This window comes from Jatropha curcas, chromosome 4, assembly GCF_041381405.1.
Source record: "Jatropha curcas cultivar XTBG-Jc1 chromosome 4, XTBG_Jcur_1.0, whole genome shotgun sequence".
Lineage (NCBI taxonomy): Eukaryota > Viridiplantae > Streptophyta > Magnoliopsida > Malpighiales > Euphorbiaceae > Jatropha > Jatropha curcas.
This window is the reverse complement of record NC_143154.1, coordinates 4,800,330-4,808,461: the sequence shown is the minus strand read 5'-3', so window position 1 is coordinate 4,808,461 and position 8,132 is coordinate 4,800,330.

The window sequence follows — 8,132 nt, the reverse complement described above, 5'->3', positions numbered from 1 at the left end:
TATAAGAGCGGTCTCTGATACCATCCATTATGTATGGGGAGAAACAGCACCCCCGTGTGCATCTGATGATATGATTTAAATGAAAAACCATAGGGTGGCCTCCTGTTGATAATGGAAAAGAAAAGAGAGAATGAAAAAATAATGAGAGGGCTAGTCAAATAAGGAAGAGGCGGGTCGACCATGTCTGGGGAATCAACTTCCTAGTGCACACCTCAAAAGAGGACGAGCCACATGTGTGAGGATGGCTCGTCCTCTTATTAGTAAGAAGCCACCCATGGACAATTAACCAGGCAAAATGCTTTAACTTTGGCAACCCTTCCACCTTCCAAATCCAGGCAAAAGAACCATTAGGAGAATCAAAATGAAACTCTTCATGAATCAAAGCAGCATAAGTAGCTCCAAATCATAAAATTAGCTGAAAGAAGGAATATGCAAAGCTTGAATAATCAAACGAACATGATTAGGGAGTAAGGTACCCAAACCTAAAAAATCCCAAGCACCACCAGCGATTATAGAAGAGACTCGGAAATACTCTTCCCCCACAACAATAGCCTCAACAAAATCAACTAGAGGGCCCACCCACAACCAATTATCATACCACAAACTAATTTACTGCTCATCACCAACACGCCAGGCAATATGAGGAGAAAGAATGTTAAAACTATGGACAATACATTTCCAAGTACTAGAGTAAAAAGGTTTCAATAGAATTGGATAGAAACCCTGCTGAAAATACTTTTAACAGTCTGATTATATATTCCTTGAAAAGAGAATGTGTTTAGAATATTGTGATGGAACCTAAGTATATTGATGGATATTAGAAGTGCTTGTGGCATGTTGTGTTGAATTGGAGTTTTGGGGTTTGGAGAAAATTGGAAGTGTGTATATTTTCTTTGTGTGGCAAGTTAATTTTTAGGGGAAAGTCTTGCGAAATTTTCGTAGGAATTTCTTTAAATATTATTTTATTTATTTTTGTTTTTTCTTTTTTAAAAAAAAGTTAATTACTTGCCTCCTTATGAAAATCTAACCACTTCTAATTTGTGATCTAGCTTTAATAAGTTACATAAGACGGTGCTCCGGCACTGATTGTGGCATCCGCCGTCTGGTTCTCCGGGATTGGCCGGTGGGTATTACAATACTTATGTCTTAAAACCTAAACCCACAAGGCAAAATCATTAAGGAAAATCTTTCATACCAACTTGCCCAACAGTGCATATTAAATAAGCATGAGCTTTTAATTTATGGAATTTATTCGAATCCATTTTTTTTAGTTGAATTTAGATTAGTTCTATTCAAATCGGAGAATTTGGTTTATTTTTCTTTATTTCCAACAATTTATATTAGTGGCTAATTTGTAGTATACAATGGACTTCTTATAATATAGTTAGGTGCAATATGTAATTTGTTAATATAGGCCAGTATATTAGGAGATCCTCTCCTGATATCTCGCTCGGCCTATCTCATCCCAACAGCTAGAATAGTCTGTATATAAACCCATTTCTTTTATGAGAAAGGTTTAATGTCATTCTACCAATTATCATCATATTTATTTTTGTTGTATTATATTTAACACTATCAAATTGGTGCGGTGAGCATGGAACACACCTCATATTATTCAGTTTAAGTACAATTCCCTTAAATTCACACCCATAAACATCTAAATAATCAAAATGGCGACGAAAGAACCCCAGTTGCTGGAGCTAATTAGACTGACATTGTTGGATTCTCAAAGAGCTGATTGCACCTGTCACGCCAAATGCTCCAACCATAAAGCCTCAGGTAACTACTATGTTGGCTCAGTCGTACAACAACTTCATAGTTATTTTGGAGTATTTGATGGTTACCCGTGCACCCTTGGTTTCACAAGCACCTTCAGTTGTTTGGAGCACCATTCCAATTATTACATTAATAAATATGAAATTTATGATAATTAACTAGCTGTGAGATATCACCTGCGCATCATTCCAATTAAAGAAATTGAATATTAGGATTAAATCTAAAAGGAAGAAAACATGTTTAATTGGATTGCATTTAGAAAAGAATCGTCACTTTACATTTAATTATTTAAAGGAAAAATCTCTTATTTGACTTCAGAAAATCTAATGTAAAAGTGCAATAGAACACAAAGACAAAGAGGATTCATAGATTGGGTTTTCAGTATAAAGCAATAATTTGTTTGGCTTAAATTAAAACAAGATTTATTTGAAAAGGATTTATCAACATTAATGTGTGAGCATACAAAAATATCAAAATTAATAATATTCTATGCATAAAAATAAAACAATTAATAAATCAAATTAAATTAGTGAGTATTATCTCTAGTCTCTTAATGAAGATTTTAGAATAATTGCTTATTTCCTTATAGATAATAGAGCAAAAATAAAATAGGCATCAATTAAAAATAATTAGAGAATATCAACTCTTTCTCTTTTATATAGATTCTAGGTTGGTCACACATCTCCTAGCCACAATAATAATAATAATTACCAAAAATAATAAAAATCATACCTTAGCCTTATGAACCTTGGAGACTTTAGGACTGCTTGAACGATATGACTGCATCTCAATTCCATCTTGATTCACGAGGCAGACCAAATTAATTCAAAGATAATTAATTTGGAAAAAATAATTAATTTAATGAAAATTAATTAATTAAGGATGGGCAAAGCCTAATTTATTTAAGGAAATGAATTCTAATTGGAATTATAAGTATAGGATCTACATCATTACTAGATCGTCGATCCATGTAATTGAATTAAGGACAATCTTGTCTAATATACCTTGCAGTTAGCTCAAAGGTTCTTACCTCAGGAAACTTCTAATTAAGAAACAAGGAGGTTTAAAATTCAAAAAGATTGAAAAAGAGAGATTTTCAAGTGTTAATACAACAAAAAAATTAGAGTGTTTAAATTGAGGCTAAGAGAGACCTATTTATAGTGAAAAGGATGAAAAAAGGGCAAAATAGGTGAATAATTTCAAAATGTCTAGTTTCCAATGCAACTTGAATCATTCAAATATGCTAATTATAGCTTCGTTATAATCAAAAGAGTGGAAAGAAGTCACTTTTGAGTTTTTAGGTTTAGGTTTGATTCTTGACTGATTGAGGCTCCGTCTGGCAAGAGTGTTTGGAGTAGTATTTAATATTTTGATTGAGTTCAAACACTGTTTTTTAGTGTTTTGATTGAGTTAAATCACTATTTTAATTAATTATTATGTTCGGTAATGTCATATCTATCCTAAGGTTTAGAGTTTGAGGTAGTGTTTCATGAAACGTTATCCTCTAACGTTCAGCAGTTTATAAATTTTTTATCAAACTTATGCTCATTATTTGTTTTTGTCTTGTTCTGTATGACCTTATCTTTTTTTTGTTTTTTTATATTAAACAGCTAATCAAAAACTTGCTCTTACCAAACACTTTTATTTTAAACCACTGTATAAACAACTAGCCACTAATAGCTAATATCTAGCCACTAACAACTAGTAAAACAGTTGACAGCTACTACAATAGCTAACATTTACTAGAATCGTTGAAATTGACGAACATGGTCTTGGGAATCGATCCAAACCCCATCTTTTCTAGTTGCTTTCCAACAATATATTGGTGTAAAAATTACGCGTTCATGCCGAGGCAAAGTGTCAAATTATACTAAGGTTAGAAAAAAAATTATAAACCTCAAGTAAACCCGAGTGATGCATAAATATCAAATTTGTGCTACGCGATTATAGTAATCGGTGTTATAGATTACTATTCAATTAATTTTTGAGAACAAATTATTTAATTATTAATCAAATTAAAACTCAACTAATTATTAAAATAAAAAATATTTGAAAAAATTAACTTCTAAAAAATTAAGCAAAATCTTCTAAATCCGAGTTTCCCCACCATTTTCAAAATCCTGAAATGAGAAAATAATCCTATCTTTTGAAACCCTATATTAGGAGAAAATCTTAGGTAAACTGTGTCTGCAAGGTATAATACAATAGCATTGCCCATACCATTCATCAATCTTTGAACTCCATCAAAAGCCTAACTGCTTCCCACCCATATAACAAATTTTCACCAATAAATCCTGTTCCCATCCAAACTACAATATGAAAATGATTAATTAGAGAAAAAGAGCAAGGATTGCAAATCAGTTCTTAAATATTGAGTCCATATGTTAGGGAGATTAAACGTCTGTATCACAATGTTAGCCGTTTATATAAAAGTTTAAATTAAAACTGTTCAGTATAGCTATTTAATTAGTTAATTAACTTAAAACGATAAAAAAGAACATTAGTTTTAGTTAACTGAATTCATAGGAAAAAATAATAAGTATGATTGTCAAAAAAAATTTAATTAAAAATTAAACGCTAAGCATTAAAGTGTTTAACGTTTCATAAAAAGTTCCATGAAAATTATAAAAAGTTCCATGAAAATTATATGTTATCGAATGTTACAATTAATAGGGCCTAAGAATCTTGCAAAAAGAAACAAGCAATAGAGATTATGTGATGTCTTACCCGATTTCCTGCTCTTGGCGGAGTTGTACAGAGCAAGAAAATACACACCATAGTCAGCAACTGCTTAATACTCATAAAGGATATTAGTTCACTGCCATAGCTGTGGAGGAGATTTCATGAAGTGCTTTACTATGATGGACAACTCAGAGCTCTCATGCAATCATTAAATTAAAATGGAAGATATCAAGAAACCATTTTAGTTTTTATGAATTAAATGATTTATGGCTTTCAAGTTTACTTGGAGTTAAGGAGTAAACAATAGTCTTCAACAAAGGCTCGACTCTTCCATTGCGATATAAATGAGGTTCATACACATTGTTATTACTATTTAATTGGTCGAAACATAGCCATACAGGTGGTAAAGATAGACCATATTCAGGTTTGAAAAAGTATGGCTCATAGAAGACAGTTATAACTAAAAGAAATAAAATGATTTTAAGTGTTCTGTTTGCAGCATCCTAGAACTCGAGACAGCATCACAGTATAAATTCAGAATATACATTTCTGAGTAAACAACAAATCCATTGCATGCTTATTTAAACTGCCTAACTCAATAATTATGATCTGTAAAATCGAGTTAGGGCCACTAGACAACATCATGCATAGGCACAATATTTTGCAACAGCACTTCTGAGAAAGTACAAACAATTACACGTAGAATTGACAACAATGCAGCTAGGACACTTTCAGTTCATTATTAACAACATAACTTTAAATCATAGTTGCGCAGAGAATTGGATTGACCATAAATTTCGCCCTCTGACTTGAAAGTTCTTCATGAAGTCCCTAACTTTGGAATTTTCACAAATAAGTACCTAAAGTTCACAAGATGGAGATTGGTGCAAGTAAAAATACGGACAATCAATTATTTGTTTGGACACCCACCCAAAAAAAAAAAAAGAAGTTAAACGGTTGTTTCTCTCTCCTCTATGGGTCTCAATAGGCAACTAACAAAAGCTTTTTGAAGCAGAATGTCAGTCTTCCTCAAATGAAACAGATAGCATTAGATTGGAGTTAATAACCCTTAAAATATAAAGTGAAATTTTTTTACAGTAATAGTTAATAACCCTTCTACTGAGAGCGGTAGGAAGGCATTTTGAGCATCGAGGTAGTTAATAACCCTTCAAAAGATGTTCTTATATGCGACAGGATAGACGTGCAAAATTTAGCAACTTACCTCAACGTAATACCTGCAAACATCTGCACCTTCAGCAACAAGCAGCAATCTAAGATTTGGATGGAATAATTTTCAAATAACATCATCGTCATGATTTCTCCTTTAGTTAAGAAAGAAATCTCTTCCTTACTTATATGAAAGATATAGTTTAGCAGTGGGCATTAGAGTTGGCAATATGCCAAGCCATTACAGAAGGGCAATGGGCTTTTGCTCAGGGATACTAGATTCACCTCCAGGCTGTGAGGTTGTGAGCTTGAACACTAGTCAGAGACAATTAACTATTAAAAAAAAAAAAAAAAAGAGCAAGGGCAAGGTTCTTAATCAACATTTGAAGGATCATTAACTAACTTGATAACATTAGCATGTTCCCAGATTCTCAAAATGCCTTCCCTAACAATATCAGCAGAAAGGTGATTAACCCTTTTCAACTAATTGCATATATATTGCATTATTACCTTATATTTGGACTTGAAATCTGGTTTAGAAGGCCAATAACTTGCCAAATTTGTATACACAAGGACTCTAATTTTCACAGGGCAATTCAATTATTTATCTTTTACCATATAAAATCATCATTTTTGGTATCTAAATTTAATGGAAAAGTCAGTTCTAAAATGATGGAATCTCATCTCCTCGCACGTTTCTTTGACTTGGAGAAGTCAACGTGTTATGATCCTAGTTGGAAGGTTTTGGGACTTAGATCTGAGAAGTCCCTAATGGGAGCGGGTATAAAGCGGAAACAACCCTCATCGAAACCATATGAGGCAAACTAAAAACATTATCGAACAAATCAATAAACTGACCTCTTGAAGCGCAGAATCGCTCACCGGTCTTCTTTCCAGAGATCTTGGAGTCACCCACGATCTTCTGCAGTAATCCCTAACTATCTCTCTTTTGGAACTCTCTGAGTGGCAGAGAATAGAATAACGTGCATCTCTCTATTCTTAGGGTTTTCAAATCTTATATTAAAAAAACTCTCTTCGATAGGAAGATATTTTTTTTTTAATATAAAATAAATTAAATAAAAAATTATTTAATTAAAATAATTATCAATTATTTTAAAACTAAATAATTTATCTATTATTTAATACACCCTTAACTTTCCAAATAATTAGGGCACTACAGGGACCGCAGGAATAAAATAAATCAGGCTACTAATTATAATAAGAAGAACCTATGTAGACCAACATATTCTTATTATAATTAATCATGAATTATTCCACTAAAAACTCATGACTGAACTCCTTATTTATTTTACAATTCCACAACATAATAAAATAATGTTCCCCACGTTAAGATTACAGATGCTGTCATTTAAATAACTTACTAACAATTTATTTAAATCACAATATAACTTTAAGATTGTCGCTCAACTTATTTCATGTGTCGGATTCAATATCCACCTGCAGGGTTTACACTATGAAACCTTATAAGCTTACTTAAAGTGCATCATCAATCTCTAAACCGAGACATAGATTCTATCATTAATTAATATTTCACAAACACAAAATATCTTTGCCCAATTCACCGAGAATATTATTCCAATAATGAAACTCACCCTTTAATGAATCAAAGCACAAGACAATCAATGTTTGCTCATATTAAAATAAATCAAGATTAAGAACAATAAACATTATTTCTAATGTCCTAGAGAATATGTTTAACAGTCAGTACTAAACATTCATTCTCTACTTGGTCCAATTAAATACATACAAAATGTACTAATCACAATTATTGTTCATATGCTAATAACATTTATTTAATGCAAATTTCCAATTAAATACAAAGAAATAATTGTCAATAGAAAATCATTCATAACTATACTATTACATATGCATGGTTAATAGTATATCTCTATCAATCTCCCACTTAGACTCATAACCATGCATCTATAACTTTAACTCCCATTCCTTCTACATGACTGTCAAAAGTCTTTGCTGGTAAGCTTTTTGTAAAAGGATCTGCCAGGTTGTTTTCCGATGCAATCTTTGTCACTACCACATCTCCCCTTTGAACTATGTCTCGTATCAAATGATACTTCCTCTCAATGTGTTTTGCCCTTTTATGGCTCCGTGGCTCCTTCGAGTTTGCAACTGCCCCACTATTATCACAATAAAGTGTAATAGGCAATTGCACTGAAGAAACTACGCCTAGATCTATAAGGAAGTTCCTAAGCCATACAGCTTCCTTTGCAGCTTCAGAAGCTGCCACATATTCAGTTTCCATGGTGGAGTCAGCAACACAAGTTTGCTTAATACTCCTCCAACTTATGGCTCCACCTCCCAAGACAAAAACATTACCAGAGGTTGACTTCCGAGAGTCCTTATCAGTCTGAAAATCCGAATCTGTATACCCAATGGGTACAAGATCGTCAGATTGATAAACTAACATATAATCCCTAGTCCTTTTCAAGTACTTGATTATATGCTTGACTGCAGTCCAGTGTTCTCGC